Genomic DNA, 17,859 nt, shown 5'->3' with positions numbered 1-17,859 from the left:
TGTTGAGTAAAGACAAGTTATTCTTCTATGTCCTGGCAACGAAACGACCACTAGTAATAACTTGTTTTAAGCTGATCTTAAATATATTACTAGTCACTTGTCAAAACTGCGCTATTCGAGTTACGCAAGAGATTTAACAATTATGGTCGAAAATTATATATCACGATGAATTTCAGGTACTTTCTCTGATAAGAGTGAAATCTGACCACAGGAAACTGTTGATCTGGCCAGAAATATGCATCTGCAGATTCAAAGCAAGCATTTCGACTTAAACAAAACACCGGGCCAGTAAAAATAAACGTGTCTTAAATTGTTTTTTAGTTTTATTCATTAAGATTTGCACAGATCCAGACTAGTTCGCACAGCAGACTAGTTCTTCCGAATGGCCTTCCAGTGCTAATTGGAATCTCATACAGCCATTCTAGGATCTGATACTGCATAATCATCTGATACTGGAATGATAATTGATAAGGTTAACAAATTCAATCAAATCTAATCGAACAAATCATTTCATGATTGGAATAATCCTATCATAATTGGACGGTCGGAGCTGACTGAACAACAGCCGGTCGGTCTAGGTTGAGCTCGAAATTAACAATCACGTCGATCTCACAGAGGCAGCAAAATCGAGCAAAACAAACTCATGCCACTTTGATAAGGTACCTATCAGAAATAGCAGCAACACACCACTACCGTCGAACGTTTTTCCAACATCTTCACCATATCTAAGAATCAACGAAGACTGTCGAAATGTTACCCATCGCACCTTTCGTGTTTTCTTTGGTTGTGCCAAATTATTTTTAAACTTTGCTCTTTTTCTTTCGATCGAAATGGTTCGAATGATCGAAACAACTCGTGTGTAACTCTCTTGAGGGACGTATACAGGCTTAGTTGACCACTCCGTATAGTTCGGGAAACGAGCCACGGCGGTGATGTTAACCGGCTTTGTGTGGAGCAATGTTGTTTACCGCACATGTTTGCCACCGAGCCGGGTCTCGTTATCTCTCAGCGTCGACGATGTTGATCCCATGAGTATCTTGTTCCCATTATGTCCCTGTCCCAAGTTCTGAAGAAAAAAAAACGAGAAACATACGATTCTCAATACAAAGTTTGTTCATCGATTGACTGCCGAATAATTAACGAAACATTATAATTCGACACTCTGAAGACCATACTTGAAATGGGTTTATTACCCCCAGCTGTAACTTGTGCTGAAAACACTCTCTCACGGCGATGTGACGTTTGAATAATACAGCTTAAATCGGTTCGCACACGCCGCATGGTAAATAACTTTGTTTGGATTTTTTTAGAAATGGTTCGAGATGTTTCTTTGAGAAGGACAGGATTTGATTCCGTAGTCCAATTTGATACAAAAGGGCCAGTCTTGATAACGATTTAAATTTGACTTTGTGTTTGAAAACAATCTCTGGTTACTATTATATGTACAACTCAAAAAATGATTACAAAAACATTTCTCTTTGAATAAAATTAATAATTTTCAACAAACGACCTTATAATCAAAAATTTTTCAAGTAATTATATAAATATTCCATTTGTATAGAAATTGATCAACATGTTCTGAAACACCCATCGAAAAAAATTTCTGGGTACACGCATGACTACAACTGTGTTGCATTGATTTTCTGATAATTCTGCGATGTGATACAGTGGGCACCACAAATCATGATTTCTAAAACGCCTTCCTCGAAAATACTTCTTCGCCGACTTTTTTCTCAATGATTTAAGAATTTTTTAGTTGGTTTGACTTAAAGTCGCCATAACTAAGTTCATTTTTTGCAATGACGGGATGGAAATATATATTGGAGAAGCCAAATGAATGAAAGACTTACAGAAAAGATGATTTCTTGGAATAAGATACACTCAGAGACAGGACAGGACTGCGTTCTTATACATTCCGCGCTACCATTTCGAAACCCTAAGCCTTGTGATAGACACAGCTCTTAAACACGGCTAGGTATGAGAGAACGTACATCGAACATGGTCTACATCCTGGCTGTCTCACGACCGGTACCATACATCCAAACATCTTCTCTGTTCATCAAACATTAGTCTTCTGGCTCTATACCTATTTTCCGCTTAAGCACTGAGTAGGAGAGTATATTTATAATCGCTTGTAACCTTCTCTACTGGTGCCAGTTGCTGGCTGGATATCGTCAGCAACAGACCCTATGAAGGTTGTATGATAGTCTGTCCTCTCCTACCAGAAGCAGATTGTTACGATAAATGAAACCGTAATTGTGTTTAACGATTTATTATTATTTTAGTCGGTTTGTCGCTGTGTTGGTTTCGCACTTAGCAACGGCGGTTTGAGCATACTTGATATAAAAACCAGGCTCGAAACTGACTCGATTTTCAGTTCAACAACTTAAAAACTAGGTTCGAAACTAGCTAGGGTTTGACAGCAACTAGGGTTAGGTTTGGCATCAAGCGAAAACGACATAAGAACAGAAACAGTGATGAAGGTTTCAAAAAGCTTACCAAAATAATAGCATCTGTGTCTGTTACTATTTCGTGGTGTTGTTGGTGAAACGATGAAGAAATTTTTAATAGAGTGAAATTAAATGGTATTACCCCGGTAACCAATAAGCACATACTAATGCCGCATTATGACAGCAAATAATCGCTAATTCGCATTTCAATCGCACTTGAGACTGAATTAGGGCCGACTTTGGCAAAACATACGGCTATTCATAGATAATGCTTATTTATGGTTTGTGCGCATTCTGACAGCTGAATTCTGATTGATTTCCAACTGATGAGCCGTCAGATTGCAGATATAGAGCTATAAGCATTGTTGGTGCTCATTAAAGGCTATTTTAATGCCATTGTTAGTGCTTACTGGTTACCTGGGTATTCTCATTAAATGCGGCCGCAGATGATACGTAATATTGTGGAATATTCAGTGCTAGTAATATTCTAATCGAGAACGTCTGTCAAAAGAACAAATAAGGAAATGATTTCGCCCATTATTCTGAGCATGTAAAATTTTGTTGTTTGTTTCCATTATAGAGGCTTTAACCTGGCCAGGAAAGTTTTTCTCTTCGGGCCAGAAAAGTTTTCTGACTCAATGTGCGGGGTTGAGATTCGAACCCAGGTATACTGCGCTGTACCCGTCCCTGAGCATGTAAAATTTCAGGTGAACAAACCGGGTGTTAACTCCAAAATAAAATAAATCGTAAGACAACAGTATGATTTGACAAAATGACCCTTTCTGCCAAATGGTAAGTCGGATATGCCACTTATATGATTGCATTACCGAAATCGAATGGGTTCGCCATTTGCTGTGGAAACTTATCGAATAACCCAATGGTAGATCCTAGGACATTTCCTTTTCTTTACGTTTCGTCTTAGACTTGTAAGTGCAGAGCAGTTCAAATTGAACTGCTCAGTGCAGACTTAACTCGAACACTGCTTAGCGGTTCAAGTTGAACTGTTTAAGTTTGCACTGAGCAGTACATGCAACACATGGATCAATAAGTCCCGAGACTAAAGCAGAGATGGCGCTCGTAGTAAACCAGTAACCACGTCTTTCTAGAGTACTAACCTTTGCTTGAAACGGGTCAAAATTTTAAGTCGATCCGACCAGAAACAGCTGAGTTATCGAGGTTGGAGTAAAGTCGTTTTGTAGTTTGTTTAAAAAATGGAAAAACTGAGTTTCGTGTTTTGATAAAACAATATTTTTAATGGGTAAAAACACCGTGCAAGCGAAACAATGGATTGAAAAATGTTATCCGGACTCTTGTCCATCAAAAGCAACGATTTGCCGGTGGTTCGCCGAGTTTAAACGTGGTCGTACCGACACAAATGACGCGGAACGCTCGGGTAGACCTGTGGAAACCGTTACACCGGAAAATGTGAGTGAAGTGACAAAAATTATAATGAAAGATCGTGAAGTGAAACTCCGTGAGATTGCTGAGATGACACAGATATCATATGGAAGTGTATTTACTCTCCTTCATGAAAAATTGAGCATGAAAAAGGTTTTCCATGTGGGTGCCGCGATTGCTGCAATGCACCCTGCCACAAGTCGATGAAAATAATGGCGAAATTGAACGAATTGGGCTTTGATCTGCTTCCCCACCCCCCAGTGACTACTGACTCTTTGCTGATCTTAAAAAAATGCTCCAGGGAAAAAGATTTGGCTCAAATGAGGAGGTCATCGCTGAAACTGAAGCTTATTTTGAAGCGAAAGATAAAATTTTTTATAAACATGGTATTGAAAAATAGGAAAAACCTAGGAACCATTTGTCCGGTTTGTCGGTTACGTCACTTATACGATTATATCTCCGAAGCAGGAAGAGTCAGCCATTAGTTCTTCGAACTTGATCCACAGATTACTGATGGCATCTTTCAAAAGAGCCTAAGACTGTTGAAATCGATCAATCCACTTTCGAGAAAATTTAGCGAATAGAAACAAATTGCGGCTTGTCGGTTACGTCATTTCTTCGATTGTATCTCCGGTTTAATGACTGAATAGTAGCTTCCAAATGTTTCGATCTCATCAAGCTGAGTCGAATGACATATGTATAATCAAATAATATGGTTTACCAGCAATTCTAAATCTTTTCTATAAAGAAACGCTACACTTAGGGGATGGCGACCTTTACACACAAAATCAAATTAAACCGATTAAAGAGACTGCATTCATTGAACCGATGTGAATTATATTCTGAACACTAACATTAATTTCAGTCATGGTGATTCAGAATAAACCGAAATCGAAAATAAACAACAAACAATTCAATTGAGATCGAGAATTTGACGGAAGTGTGGGCATAGATAAAGAAAAACTTATGCAATCAAAGTCAAAACCTATGATATGGATCAATTACTGGGTAAGTAAATGTGTTTTTGCCATACACTAACAAACTAGTTACGTCAGAAGCAGCGAGCTATGATGGGCTTCCAAAATGATTAAAATGTTTGTTATCCTTTTCGATTACAGTATAGTTCGATTTTTTCGAAGCCAACCTGTATCTGCTACATGCTTAACATTAGAGAATTATCTGTGGTGTCAAATTCAATCTTTCAAACTAATGTTGTCGGCATACTTGCAGTATCATTCGCCTCGTTGTTATCTAGCACAATTTATTGTAGAACATAGAATTTGAAAAGATAATCCGTGCGATTTCTATTTTTTTTTCGTTACAAACAAATTACTCGAATCTAAACAAGAATCGTGGGATTTTGTTCTTGAACGTTTCTCGGTATCATTGTCAAAACTATACATAAAAAACTGGGCAAGGATTAATTCGCAAGCCGGTGAAGCGTTGTTTCTCCTTGGAAGAGAAAAACCGGTTTTAAATCCAATTTTCTCCCGAACCAGCGCAATTCCATCACCTAGAACGACTCCACCCACCCGTCTCTTCAGTCCGGTCCTGATGTAGAACGACACGGACACCACATTACAAATTACTTTAATAAATCGGACCTCGAAAACAATCGGTACAATAAATTGATTAAAAGTTTGCTTCTCTTCTTCGTGCTTCGAGTGCGAGCCGGGTCGTGAACCAGAGTCCAGTATATTTTTATTTTGTATTTTTTGATTCTGTTCTACGAGCACTCATTCGGGTCAGATTTTTTATTACTATAAACCACGAGCGACTCGGGCTTGTTTCAATCGGATAGATACAATTGCTCAGCACTGGGTCAGTTTACCATACGTATACTGGAGGATGGCAATAGCAAACACGTTGAAGCTACACCTCTCGAAAAAAACGGCACGATAACGGCAAAAACGTGTTTGGACTTTTCATTATTGTGATTTCGGTTGATTGTGTATTCATTTTTGCCCATCACCAAACAAGCAGCGCACTTATCAGTTTATGGGCCTGTACAACTTTTTTAATTACAGTGGATAAAATTCAGAACACAGCACAGTTTTCAAGGTTTTTTTTCTTTATCGGAGATGAATCTCTAATCTAGCTTCTGATTGTTCTATTTGGTTGCTGTCACTGCGTTCAAAACAAATGTTCCGTGCAATCAAGGCAAGTGTAAATATCTAATTAATTACTCAGAGCTTCCTAATCACGGCTATAACTAAATGTTTGGGAAAGAAACAAGTAAACCATTAACGTATATTACGAGTGTTGCTCGAAAACTTTTAAGATATGAGTGTTTCAAAAGATATCCGTGTTCAGAACACTTTGTCATTAGAGTGTGATGCCGTTCGAGGTTCGTGTAAGCTAAAAGAACATCAGATATCTAATCCTGGTTGGAGTTTTAGACGTATGTTGATAAATTTAATTTAGTGTGTGTCTTTCTTGGACCGGCAATCTACTAATCCCAAAACTTCAATATTATTCGAGAAACCGACAGATAAAAAGGAACTTTTTTTTTCTCAGTGTATATATTTTCCAGAGTGTCCAATCGCTTTCTTAAAACCTTGTACAAAACAATATTCTGTACTTCATGATATTGTTGCGTTAAGTTGCAATAGCAGTCCACTTGAAACTGATCGGTTGAATATAAATTTGATACGGCTTCTTGGCACCAATTCGAATAATTTGCTACGTTTCGGGTAATTAATCGCATTCATCAAATACTAGTTTCCAAACATTTATCAATATTCAACGGTGTCGTATTTTAATCCATTGATTTATGCTTATATTTACATATCTACCTTCCATTCCGCATGCTTTTTGCATTTTGTCGGCGCTTTCATTGACAAATTCAATCATTTGTTCTTTTTTTTTATTCTATAGAATTGACTATATATAAATAACCCACAGTTTCTATATAGGAATTTAATTAGGATTAATTTTCAAGGAATTATGCACACTTCAAAGCAGGGGTGGAAACAAGCAATTTTTTTTATTCACAGCAAATCAAAATAGTCAGTATTTTCTTTTCATATCCCATATTTATTGTTGATATTAGAATGAATTTTGAAACGAATGATAAGATAAATTTTAGTTTTACTTAGAATTTAAAAATGTCTTCATCGTTATCAGTGTTACTGCCTGTTGTGGAATCAACATTTCAACAAAGTTAGGCTAGTTTTAATGCTACTTTGTGTTCATGAAACAGGTTTGAAGTTCAAATATCTGTCCCTTACGTTTCCGGTGATATAACGGCATAAGTGATGTAAACGTCAAAACTGATTACCGCTCAATTTTCTCGAATATGGATTATCCTATATCAATCATTTTAGGCTCGTTAGGTGAGTTTATTTCATCGGTCGCATCAAAATTCCATGCTGGGTGATGTATTTGAAATGTATTCAGTAATACCACCGTGGTGGAGTAGAACAGCTAATAATAGTAACATACATGCCGCGATAAATAATAATTATAATGATAAGAAAAACATGTCCAATCACAAAGCGTGCTACGCAGCTGATTAAACTCTATTTAGCTTAAATAGCATACACTAGAGTAACAGGAGTGCAGTATTTTGCTGCGCCAAATCAAACGCACCATTCAAATGCGGCGCTCCTGTTACTTCTATAAATCAAATTCATGTCAAATAGCGTTTTACTGGGTTTAATCTAAATAAAGCATGAACGTCATCATTAGAATCAACAAGCTGGAAGTAAAACAAAGTCAGGTAAAGGAGAATTCCTGAAAGTTACAAATTGACAACTTCCCTCAATTTGAGCACACTCATGCATATAAATTGACAAAAAATCATTGATGTACATGCTCGTTTGATATTCCTTATCCACCCATCACTAAACTTTCCAAAGATACGAAATTGGCAATTTTCCACGATTTTGAAAGTCTCACAGATACGTGTTATCCTTGGTTTAAAATTCCTGTAGGATTGCTATTGTCACTATAATTTTCACACTCCCCATCGGGATCAACGATTTTAGACTTAAATCAATCGGCACTCATGTCTGATCTTGCTCATATTTTCTTCCACAATGCTAAAAGCTAATCGATATGATCTTACTGGAATCAGTGATAATAGTAGCTCAACTGTAGTAGTACTACTGACAGAAGATCAGTATTGATTTTGATCGATGTGATTCAAAGATTACTGAACAATTGATCTTAAAATGATTAGATCATTAGAGATCTCTATTGGGAAAAATCACAAGCGATCGTCTCCGCTAGCGATTGTGATTTGATGATTATTTGGTCTTGATTTTTTCTGCCCTGATTCCAGAGTATCTTCGAAGTTAACAGTTTCACTGCCTGTAAAGTTCAAAAATTTAACTTCAGAATCTTTTACGTATGGGCATCGGTTTCCTATTAGATGCAAAAATTTGTGTTCATTTATATGCCAGTTTCAATTTCTTTGGTGGAGTTTTTCTGATCCGAAGAAGTGAATTATGTTAAAAGCCTCATAATTATGTTAAAAGCCTCCGAATTATGTTAAAAGCCTCATAATTCTGGAATTGCAGAATCGGAAGTTGGATCTGAAAGAAATTTTATTAATGATAACTTTGTTTCGAATCTAAGTTCGTGAAAATCGATCGATACCAGTTCCATTTTGCAGGTATAGATCACTATAATTTTAGATTTTTACATCGTGATTCAAATGACATGAAAACATTAATTTCCAAAGCTTTTCATCAAAAAATTATTATGTGTGATACTGTTCGAAACATAGCATAATTCAAAAAGTTATTGAGCGTTATATGAACGGGTGACGAGTCCAACTTATCGTTAAAACCAGTTGAAGTTTTGATTACAAATTAATATTTTGTGTGTAAAAACCGGACTTGAGCTTTCCAGAGCAGAAAACGTTTAAAGCCATTTTTAGTGCAAGAACCGGGCAAAAAAACTTTGAATTAAAATAACATTTATTCCACATATTGAATGTTATGTATTTTATCTAACAGATTCAAAATCATTTGCTGTAATAATTGAACGTAAACGCTTGGAACCTACTATTTAACCTACAAGTTGTTTTAGATCTAAAAGATTTTTGAATACTGAATACTGATGACAAATTTAATCTAATTGTATAGAATTCAATATATTTATATCTTGACGAATTAAGTTCGATAATATATGTTTATTAAAATATTTTTCGGAATCCAATTTAATTAAAGTGTAAATAATTATTCTAATTATCGATATTATCAGGTTTAAAAAGGAATTTAATATAATTAAAATTACTAACGTTATTACTATATTTAAATCCATATTTTATTTGAATAGTTTTTATGTACGACCACGCAAACTATTTTAAATAAACTTTAAGGTGGTGTTGAACAAGATCGCACCATTAGTTTCAAGAAGTAGATGAAAAAGCTTTAGAACGATTGAATAGTTACAGATACTTTTCCCCGATTTTGAAAACCCAATTATTAACAATTGTGTCGTACGTCAAGAAAGTATTTCAACAAGTCTCAGAAAATACAATTGCTAAAAAATGTAGCCATTATTATTCTTACAAAATTGTATACATGTTATATCGTGAACGAGGACTTATCGGAAGGTTAATTAGCACAGGTTGTAATGCCTATTCTAATGCAACTGGAGCACCCGAACCTCGTACGTACGAAGCGTTGTACATTCATTTCTGCCGCGGTACATAAATGCACGAACAAGTGTTTGTGAGAGCAGCACAAGTTCTTCACCTGTGCATGGTTGTCTTCTGAGAATGAAAATTCGTATCAGCGCAATAAAAAGAGCGCGTATGCATAAGCTCTGCTGCTACTCTGTGTAATATACAATTTAAAAAATAATCTAAAGTTTTGTTACCCAATTTTTCAACTCACCCTGTTCGGTTTTTTGATTCACAATCGGAATTCTTGATTCACATTTTCATGCGCAAAATGGGTTTATTTCCACCTCTGCTTCAAAGTTCACATGATCTATTCGAGCAATGTTCTGGGTAGCTGTCGGAAGCGCTCTATATAACTCTCGAGCAGCTTCAATAATATAGTGCGAAATCACAAAGTTGATCGTTTCAAAAGCCTGGGCAGCACAAATTTTCATGTTTTTTTTATGTATAACAAAAGCCTAGCTTATGAGTAAATTAAAAATTTATTCATTTGAACTGATTTTGAAATATTTCATATTTCATTTCTTCATCTATGCTAGACCAAGTTAGAGAACATCTGCATATTAATCAATACCAGTATGAACAAACACGTTTCCGATGTACGCTTGCGTTTGTGTTTTTGGCCCGGAATCAGCATTTGCAGCACCCAGCAGCAGAACATTTTTTCATCTGCCAGACCTTGCTAGTATCTTCTAGGAAGGCTTACACCATTTCATAAATTTGTCGACATCATCTTGTTTAACTACATCGGAAACCCTACCGCTGTGAACTGGAATTTCGATCACCTCGAAACTCTCGCAATCAATATTTCACTGTATTATCAGGAGGCGCACTAGCCTCATCTCATTTATCCAATTTTTTGTTTATTCCTTTCGTCGTTTTGCCTCTCAATAAATAAAGTTTTATGAGAGAACGAGAATCGTTTTTTTATACTCATTATGATACGAAAACAAAAATCGACAGTCACAACGAAGCAAATGGCTGTTTCGAGCTCAAATTTTACTCTAAAAGACTAAACATAAGTGGACTTTGTCGTGCATTTTGGTGATCAAGAAGGTTTTTTTTACGCCTTCCAACAGCATTTACATATGCCTAGGTTTACTCGTTTTGCACGGTTTGTCCATAGCTAATAGTTATGGCTTAGTGAAACCAGAACAAACTAGACTAGGATTTTGAATTAAAAAGTTTTAAGATAAAACTCAAAAATACGTTCATTGAATCACATATTTCACGGAATTCATATTCAATGCTTGAGGGTGCTCTGTCCGAATCGACTGCGTAGAGTTGACATAGAATTTCATATACTTATGCAATACTATTCTACATTGATCGAAATCGAAAGTTAGTTCGTAAGAACTAAGGAAAGCTGCTATGAACTATAAAGTTTGTGTATAACAGAAAATGATTGTTGCATCCATTTTTGTCCGATCAACGTAGATCTACGGATTCCGAGAAATTCTACAAATATATGGATCCATAGGCGAATAAGAATAGTCATATCCTACCAAATGAATTTCTAACATAAGATGGCACTGGAAGGCTTAGCTCGAATCAGTACTCTTGACAATATTTTCAACTGGTTTAGTAAGACCTAAACGTATCTTAATTTTGCGCCCAGTTAAAGGAAACATACCAAAAAACCGGCTTTCGATGAAATGAGTCTGTCTTTCAGTCGACATCTTTCTTCCTTTTTCTTTTTTTTTTCATAAAAATATTGTAGCCTAAGACTTCTAGAATCTGCCGAAGCTTTACCAGAATATTACTCAAAATTGGACCAATTTCGGAACTGTTTTGATAACTGCTCTATGATTTTCAATGTTGAAACTTAAAACGGATAAGATAAGAGAATATTTTGATGTTTACTGGGGTAAGAAGTTACCGGTGTTCTTAAAATATCTCCCGAAGAGCACAAATCTTTCACGGATGCTTTAAAATTTATATTAAAATAAACCTTCGGTGGAAATTCTTCAGATATCTTTTAAAAAGATCTTATCAGTTTACAATCGGGGATTTCAAAACGTTTTCCTTTTAAGGGGTGAAGGGGGGGATGGTTAAGGGATGGACAATTTCGAAAAATCTTTTTTTTTACATTTTATTGTAGTTCAATATTTGAAAAATATAGTGTCAAAATTTCAAATCAATCGGAAATTCGGAAATATTGCTCATTTAAACGCAATTTTCTGAAAACCAATTTTCAGAAGTCCCTGACACGATCCTGCAAAATCTACTGAATCGATTCTTTTCAAATTTGGAACATATTTTCTTGGTAGAAAATGCCTCCCCCTCCCCCACGTTTTTGAAATTATTCTATTTCCATATTATGGTAGTTTTTTACCTCAAAATTGACGGAAAATTTAGCGTAAGATCGAGTTTTTTACTTAAATATGCCACGAACAAAATAATAGCTTGAGAACGACGGAGGGGGGAGAAATAACTCGTACTTTAAGTAAATTTGAAAACATTTTTGATTTCAGATTGATTTCTACGCCGAGTTATCGTGTTCACCGCGCAACGTGATTCTCAAAAGAGTGTTCGGTTACTGCCTTATTTTGCAATATTAATATACGGAAAGTTAACTAAATATTCTTTAAATGATGCTTTATCATGTAAAAAAAGTTTGAATAAATTTGTTTAAGGTGTTTCTCCGTGAAAAAATTACAAAAAAAGTGTTTTTTATTTAAATTATCCCTTACTCCCCCCTTAATCATTGTTAGAATTATCTACGAATTTAAATTTGCTAGAAATCTGATGAAACTTTGAAGTCTGTTGAAAGCCAATCAATTTTCAAGTAAGTTTTCAACTTACTTTTTTATAAGCTGATGATTTAGCAAGGCATGTGCAATTGTGCATTTAATCACGCAAAGATATCAAAATTTGAATAAATAATGAATCAAATGACATCACCACATAAACATAAAGTTCAAGCTCATAATTTAGTACACAATACGTACTTTTTAAACAGTAGCTTGCTTATAAAAAAAAGGTAAAAAGACTTTATGTGCTTTTTACACTTTTCGTTTTCAGATAACATCTACGAAATGGACATTGCGACAATCTGGCATCGCTGGTTGTTTTTTCTTGATTCTAGTGAAAATTTCCGTTGTTTTTAGATTCAAAAAAAAACCGGTTAATCCCGTCTTTAACAGGTTTGTTTGTTTGTTTGTCCGTTCATTAAAATCCCGTTAATTACGGTTTAGTACTCAATATATATCTAGTGAGATGATTTACATAAATGTCTATACTGCCAGTTTTAAAAAACTTTATTCGAATACAATTCCAATAGAATCCACACACCTAGCGAAAAATTTTGGAAAATTAGGTTTTCTGAAAACGACATATTCTAGCCACATAAATGATTCATTTTTACCGTTAATCTGAAAACTATTCAAGACATTTTAACACATTTTCAAGTGCTGAACCGTGCAAAATTACACGCCTGCTTGAAAGGCAGCGTATGTTTGACACTTATGAAATCATTGTTGTGAAATTCAGTCATTTTATGAGTTACGTTCTTAAGAATTGTGTCATAAGTGGATTTACGTAAGCTGTAAATTTCATAATTTTTTGCTGTGTACAATTTAGCCGTTTAATCCTAGAGCATATTCTGAGAACAGCTTACAATAAAACAGATAGATCATTGATAAATGTAGGGGAATTTTCCCAATCTGTTTGTGGTGGTTTAAGGCAGCGTATGATTCAGTAAAATGATTCGAACTATTGTAGGTAATGTTGAAACTCGGCTCTTCGGTAATACTAGTTCCCAACTGGTTTGTACGACCCCGTATGATGCTCAATTATCACAGGATTTTTTCGAAGTGTGTAGCCGAAATAACGTTCCGTCAAAAGGCTGGTAAAAGTTTTCCGATTAAGGAGCCGACTGCGCAATAGGTGGGTGATATTGCACGTTTAACAGAAGTGCAAGGAGGTTAAGGAACGGTGGTCTAAGATTAAGTGACCTAGAAATCAAAATTGTTTGCTCGGTCAAACTACGATTACAAACCGTTGAAGCAGGTTAATGCAATATTTGTGTCAGTTTTAAGATCATGTCAGAGTTGTAAATCTTATATAGTTACAATCACATAATTTTTTGTTTTGTGTTTGATTTGTTGTTTATTGTCAAAAAAGCAATAACCTCAAAGATATATAAATAATTCAAATTTAATGTAGCACTCATAATCGAAAAATAAATTTAGCGTTTAATTTGTATATTTCTTCTCCAGAAAGCTTCGATACAAATTCTTAGTACATATTTTGCTCGTTTAACTGCTTCTTAATAAATCAAATCATTCAAAACAGTTATAACTGCCGTTTATTACCCTCATACTAAACCTTTTTTAGTATACCTCATATACCTCACCGCCAATATAAGTGATCTCAGTTATTATTTACTCATTATCTATTTACGATTGTTATTCACTTGTTTTGTAGGGATATAAACATCTGACTTACGCGTGTTGTGACAATCCTTTGTGTAGTTTATCTTGTAAGCAACACTCGTCCGAACAGCTCGGGTTCAATTGTTGTCTCACTTGTCACACCGACTTGTATATCAGCGGGACGTTTCTCGTTTTTTTTATTATTATTATTTTGCTTTGCTCCAAGAAACTGCTCGGTCAATTTCTTTGCCGTTTGCCGTTTTCAGTCCCCTCCGTTCGACCGCACAAAGTCACGTATATGGGGGCCGACACTTTATAATAAAGTGTAATAATAATAAAACCTGACCGACCCAAACCGAACCGACCGACCGACCGGCTACTGTTGCCTACGGACCCGGAGATCACTGGTCGCCGAACAAACGCAGCACAAACACCACTCTTCCGAGATATATCACACACAGAAGCTGTGCCTTGTCAACACTTTCAATTGGTACGTTTTCCCTTATTTTTTTTTTATTGGTTTTACTGGCAGGTTATCGTAGATTTTCCCCAACGAATTTTCACTTTTTTTCCACCGTTTCCACTTTTCGCCAATCGGTTTTCTCTGCTCGGATTAACGCAAAACGACACAGGACGCTGTTCAATATCCTCTCTTCTTGATATCCTGAGTTCCACAGCACGTGCAGTCAAACTTGCTTTACAACAAAAAAAAGTACAACCTCCCAAGGAACAGCTTTGGTAGAATAAGAAATTGAAAATCGAAGAAAAATCCTTCACCGGCAGCAAATCGGGCCTGTGATCAGCGCTCTGTTCCGTACTAGCAAGGCTATTTTTCCCATCCAATTTCTCATCCGTTCTCAGTGACGGCTTCTGGCAGACTAAGCTTGCCTGCCGGGCGACTATCGGGCATTATAGAAGGCAAGTGCGTTCCTCCGCACTGTGTGCGAGTGTGTAAGCAGAAGTATAATATGTATAGCCCTCACTGCTACAGACGTAACGAGAGTGCACAACGGAGTTATATACTAACTTGCTAACGAAACTAAGCAACACACCCCGGTCGTTCCAAGTGCATTCGCAAGTAGTGCAGTATGGTTTACTAAAAAAACACACACTCACACACGCCTTTGTGGCCGGCGGCACTTGTTGCTGTGTGCGCTAGCGTGCCCAACACAGCGCTGGTAGTAAGCTTAAGCTTAAGTCGGCTCGAGTGTTCAACTGGTGATGCACTTTACCGTTGGTGAAGAATCAGTATTGTAGGTTTGTTACGATTCGATAATGATTAAACAATACTTGATGAATTGATTCCATTCAAACATCCCTACTCTAAAACCCAGTGAATAAAATGTGAGCTCGAAAATATTTCCCTTCAAATTAAAAAATTTGAACTGAAATTTCATTGTTCTGATTTTATTGATTAGCTATAAGATTGTGGAAGTAAGAGTTTTAATAATAAAGTAAATCATTCATCATAGAATTAACTATGAGTTCTAATGTACCATTTTGTCAAAAAAATGTTTTTTTCTTATTTTCAAAAATGAATTTTCAGAGTTTTCGTTATCTTGTTATGTGTTACTGTACACACCTAGAAAAAATTGTGTAAATTTACGTGTTATGAGACCGACATATATGAGCGTAAAAATGACCCAATTTTACTATAAATCTAACTTATATTTAATGCATTCTGATAATTTTTTAAGTGCTAAAACATGTAAATTTACACATTTTTGCTTGAAAGGCGGGGTATGTCTGACGTATATTTATATCATTCTTGTAAAATTCAGTCGTTTCACAGATTACGTTCTTACGAATTGTGTCATATGGGGATTTACGTCACCTGTAAATTACATTATTTTTTTATGTGTATATTTTATTTTCGTCAATTTTCGTCTTCGACTCATCAGTGCTTTAGCAGCTCAAGGTGAGCTAGCCTCCTGCCACCTAGCAGTTCAAATTAAACAGCTTAGTAGATGCAAAGTTTATACTACGTACTTAACACTTTAAGAAAATGGCATCCAAGTTCGTGAAGAAAATGTAATTAAATTTGACATTTTGATGTGGAATACATCTTTGTTTTCTATATAGGGGAACAAATTAAAAATTTATTAAAGAAAATATGTAGCAAAGTGTTGCTTGCTGCTCCGTTAATTTGGATTCGATTCGTAATATAATTGCACCTACTGATAATTTATATATTTCTCCGTATTGATTCGAATTGAGATGGGCAAAACAGTTCGCTTCAAAGTATTGTTTCGATAATTCTTTCGAAAGAAGCTGTGCAACATAAATACGTCCGTTTTGCTTAACATCGGCTGCTTTGGAGAGACCCCCATAACCTTCCCAGGTGCGAACTTAGATGTAATCTAATTGGAATTGAGTTGCTTAGTGATCGACGCAATGTTTCGAAAGCAATGTTTATTTCCGATTTAATTCTGGGAAACGTCGACCTTCTCGGACAACTCGATATAATATCAGAAGCAGAACTGTTCGGAATAACCATTTTCTTGTTCCCCGGTTTGCTGAAATGAATTATGCGAAGAACGAACCTGTATTAAGCATAATTCGTATATTTAATCCATTTTTCTGTGCAGAATGGGATTTTTTTCCCCATAAATACGTTTATTACATAGGGGAGTATACAAAAGTTTTTCTTCGCCGTGGCATCCACAATATATAGTACTTTAAACCTAATACATTTCGAATATCATATTTAATCATTGTTATACATTATTTCATTTTAATCTGTCTCGTACTTGTCCCGGGTTGGCGGTTCAATGCATAGGACAGTGGTCTTACGAACCAGTTGTCGTATGTTCGAGCCCCGACTTGGAAGGATTCTTAGTGTCAGTAGAATCGTAGCACCAGCCATGCAATGGTTCTGTGCACTCTGAATCGGCTGCGAAGTCTGATGAAACAGAAGGTCAAATTCTCCACTACAGGAATGTAATACCAAGGCTTTGCTTTGCTGTCTCGTACTACTTTAATGCGCTAATTTATAGTATTTTTTAAGAACTTGACCAAAGAATGACATCATTTATTATTCGTATGTTTGTATTTAAGTTTGTGAGTGCTAAGTGTATCATGTTAGTTTGTAAGTGTATCTTGTATTTAATTATAATTAATTAATGTATCATTTGGATGTGATTATCTGATGGTACAAAAGATGAGGAGATTTTATGCCTGCTGGAGAGAAAGAGACTTAATAACCCAAGTAGCAATTGAAACTTGTTATAATTGGCATGTTTCACAATTGCTTTATATAGGTTATTTTTATTAGATATGTTAGACAATTGATTCAACGCGTTTTTGTAAGGGATGTAAAATTAATTCATATTGCTTGTGACACCAACTCAAAAACCTGAATGGATTAAGTTCCACATCCGGTTTTTCAACAAAATCATTTGAACAGTTTCAATTCCGGTTTTCACTTAGCAAATATTACTGTTGTGAAACATATGAAGCAAGAAACTTGTGGCACATCATACAAGAAAAGTTCGTTTTTCCAATCGCATAATCGTTGCGAGAAGAGTTAATAAATTCAGTATTAGAACAATGTTTGCTATTCTGGAAGTATCATCTTCAGAGAGTTTTTCCCTGTTTCAAATAAATAAATAAATATATAAACCGACGACACGACCAGGCACTCCGAAGAAAAATCGATACTAAAATTGTTTGTTGACGATTTACCGTCAGTTACCACAAATATAGCGACCCCTTGAAAATGATAAAAATAATCTTCTCAAGCAACACTGTTCAAGTTGCTACGAACTAGTTACCAAGGAGCTCCAGAATAAATAAACAAACATTCCGTGATCGCAAAACATACGGGGAAGCATAATAGTTCAGAATGTTCAAAATATTGTGGAAACTATTGATTAGGACGTGTTTCAGGCAAGAGAAACGACATATACGTTGGACTGCTGAATGAGACCTCATGATAGGATCGTGTAAAAAACGAAAACATCTGAATTCGTTGGTATGGTAAGATTCACTCGACATATTT

General features: G+C 35.7%; 1 protein-coding gene across 6 annotated transcripts in view; it reads right to left on the bottom strand.

The window, feature by feature from the left end:
- LOC131439151 (sestrin homolog) overlaps positions 1-14,758 on the bottom strand; it is a 119,225-nt gene extending 104,467 nt beyond the window's left edge. Inside the window, exon 1 of one of the 6 annotated variants that reach the window (XM_058609839.1) lies at positions 13,933-14,758. The gene's annotated coding sequence lies outside the window, so the exon portion shown is untranslated. The remainder of the gene's footprint in view (positions 1-13,932) is intronic. The other 5 variants (XM_058609835.1, XM_058609837.1, XM_058609838.1 and 2 more) reach the window with 5 other exon arrangements.
- Between the last annotated feature and the right edge of the window lie 3,101 nt (positions 14,759-17,859).

Source organism: Malaya genurostris, chromosome 3, assembly GCF_030247185.1.
Source record: "Malaya genurostris strain Urasoe2022 chromosome 3, Malgen_1.1, whole genome shotgun sequence".
In the NCBI taxonomy this organism is placed as follows: domain Eukaryota; kingdom Metazoa; phylum Arthropoda; class Insecta; order Diptera; family Culicidae; genus Malaya; species Malaya genurostris.
This window is presented reverse-complemented; position numbering and strand designations above follow the sequence as displayed.